The sequence below is a fragment of the Octodon degus genome, unplaced genomic scaffold (assembly GCF_000260255.1).
Source record: "Octodon degus isolate 3935 unplaced genomic scaffold, OctDeg1.0 scaffold00018, whole genome shotgun sequence".
NCBI lineage: Eukaryota > Metazoa > Chordata > Mammalia > Rodentia > Octodontidae > Octodon > Octodon degus.
Window position 1 is genome coordinate 21,294,950 of NW_004524594.1, and position 3,374 is coordinate 21,298,323.

The window sequence follows — 3,374 nt, forward strand, 5'->3', positions numbered from 1 at the left end:
GGTGGGTGTTGCTTGGATCTGGCTGCTGTGCTCCACTTCTTTCTGCTGCAGCCGTTAGATTTGAGCCCTTTGTATCACTCTGGCAAGATGTTCTGTTCCTGAATCATCTGGGTGGATCTTGTCTCTAGCCTCTTTGCAGGGAGTTCTGCTGAAGGGTTCCACGCTGGGCCTGCACTCTGGGTCGAATGAGGATCCAGTGGGCCCCAGGTGGTCTCATTCACACACCGGGCCTGTGCTCTGGGTCTATTCAGGATCCAGCAGGTCCCGGGTTGTCTCACTCATGCTGAGCCTGTGCTCTGGGTCTATTCAGGATCAGCAGGCCCCGGGTGGTCTCACACGCTGGGCCTGCGCTCTGGGTCTATTCAGGATCTGGTGGCCCTGGGTCGTCTCACCTCACACACCAGGCCTGTGCTCTGGGTCTATTTGGATTTCATTCCTGGTACCACAAAAACAAACAAAAAATGCCAAGCACATAAAGGAATGCTGGTGAGGAAAACACTGCATCTGAGATGAGGCAGGTATTCTGGAACCTCTTTATATTCATTACCCCTAATTCTTGGAGGTGGATGCATTTCCTAACTCTTGGGCTCTGATGAAGAGTCCAAGTCCAGGAGAGCGGAAATCACTGGGCCTCTAGATCTCTAGCCTCTTTCTTCTCAAGATGTCCTTTAGCTTACAGGACCATTATAGAAAGCATTTGAGGCAATGGCAGTTGTCACCAGCAGGGGGCCAGGCTACTAGTTACTGGAGAGCTCCAACAGGCCTGACAGGATAGAGGGGCATGAACTCAAGTTTGGGCAGAAAGCCCAAAGGAAGAGTTGGCGGATCTGAGGTCAGTGGAGCTTAGCATGCTCACATCTAGCTACCTGGATGCCCAGTGTCTGGACGCTGGGCCCAGCACATCAGAACTAGAACCTGGACTTGGGAAAGGTCGATAGCGTTAGAGGTGTCTCCATGAGGAGCTTGGGACAGAGTGGGCACAAAGTTTCCACAGTGAAGGAAAGGAGGAGGAAAGAGACCGCCTCATGGTGACTTCTAGGACTATGTTCTATCTTTTTCTAACTTGGAAGTCAGAAAATTGTTTTTCTTAGATTTAGTCAGCCAAAAATCACTGCTTAAATAGTTTCATTGCTTTTCTCCACATGGGACATTCTAGCTTATACCATCCTCTAGATCATATGCTTTAAGCTTCAGCCACAGAGCCCCACTCAATATTCCCTGGACACACAAAACTCTTGTCTCACTGCTTTTGCTTAATGCAGTTCCTTTTGTGTGGAATATCTAGTCTCTTTTTTTTGGGGGGGTGGGTACTGAGATTGAAACTCAGGATCTCACACTTGCCAGGCAGACACTACACCACTGAACTAAATCTCTGGCCCCTACCTGGCCTTCTTTCCAGAGGATGTCAACTCTTCATTCTTCAAAACTTTTTCCTGTGAAATCTTCTACAAAAGCTCCAGGAAGCCAAACACTCTCCTCTTTCACAGTACCTGACCCGCCCTCTAGCATATCTGCATGTAATGTCTGTCCTGGACTTACTTATTTCTGTGCCTGTCCCTACTGGATGCTGGGTACTTGTAGGACACATGTCATAACTTATTCATCTCTTGATATTTCAGGTTCAGCATGGAGCAGGTGCCTTGTCAATATTTAAAAATCAAGGGGCTGGTGAGATGGCTCAGTGGTCTAAAGCTCCTACTTAGAACAAGCTTCGCAAAGCACAGGGACCACGGTTCAATCCCCCAGCACCACATGCCAGCCAGCCCCGCCTCCTGGTGGGCTGAGCTGGCCACACACACACACACATACACACACACACACACACATGCACACATAAATAAATAAAATTAAAAAAAAAAACAAAAATCAAGAACCCACATGAATGAAGTCCTTGCATGCCATTATGGTTTTCAGTGCATTGACTTGTATTGACTCATTTAACTTTCCCAACACCTGTTTGGCAAGATTCCCTTTGTCAGCCTCCAGTTTACACATTCAAAATCTGAGACATAAAGAGGTTACGTCATGTAGACAAGAACAAACAGTAGCAGGTGGCAGAGGTGGGGCTCAAACCAATAGTGACAGTAAGCAATGGGCTGATGGGTAAATAGATCAGTAAGAGAACTGAAAGGAAGGGAAAATCAGATGGAGAGGGACTTCCTTAGGATTGGGGAGGAAGTGCTCCCCCTCAGAAATGATGAGGAAAAACCCTCAAACTGAATACAGTCTCTGAATAAAGAAATACATTCTTCCCTCTCCTCTTCCCACTCTCTCTCATTACTGCCTCCCACTCAAGAACTGAGAACTCTTAGGTAAAAATAGAAAAGCTGAAGGAGTTTGAAAGAAGTGCTCTGTAGAGAACCCCAGGCAGCTGTGAGCCAGAGCATGGTGGCCTTATTTTCCTGCAAACCTGTGAGGGAGAGCAGGGCTAGAGACAAACCGTGGAGCTGTCCCTAGTAAGACCCTTGCCCAGGCATCTAACTCAGGGTGTGAGATTTTCTGTCTTCCTTGGAGGTGAGGTGCTGTGTCTCCCAACCTCCTGTCCTAGCCTCTCTGGGCCAGAAGCTCTAAATCGTGCTGGGTTCCATCTGTCTCCTGCCCACCAGGCCTCCCTGCCTCCCCACCACCCTGGGGCTAGGCCCAGCTTGCCTCCCACTATCCCTCCAGGGATTCCTCTTTCTCACATGCAGTGTGGACTCTATTTCTTGCTTTCGCCTTCAGGGCCCAGCTCATTTCTCCTTCTTTGAAGCTTCCCCAACTAACAAATCCTTGAAACCCATTTAAGCTAGCTGAAACTGCAAAAGGAGATAGATAGATAGATAGATAGATAGATAGAGATATAGATATATAGATTCAGCACTTCAAGGCAGCAGTGCAGCTAGATGTTCATTAATGACAGGATCAAGGACAGAGAGGCTGTCATAAACATAAACGTTGTTTCGCTTCTTTTCCTTCTCTGCAGCTTCTTGGGGAGGATGCCCAGCCACAGCTCCCACAGTTAACATCTTTTAGCTTAGAATTTCAACCTGTGCTGGACTCAGAAGAGCACTCTGATTGGCTGCTTTGTGTCAGGTGATGGCCCTGAGCTAATCCTCAGTGGCCAGAAGAGCAAGTCACGTGGTATAAACATGGCTGCCAAACCTGCTTTTAAGACTGAGGGGAGGAGTATATATTGTTGCCAGGTGAGAATATTTCCCAAAAGATTCCTCTAACACTGGCTCATGCCTCACTCTTGCTGTTTCTGTGGTGCTACTCTCTCTCTCTCTCTCTCTCTCTCTCTCTCTCTCTCTCTCATTGTCTCTGTCTCTGTCTCTCTGTCTCTGTCTCTCTCCCTGTCTCTCTCTCTCAGTCTCTCTCTCTCTCTCTCTGTAGCT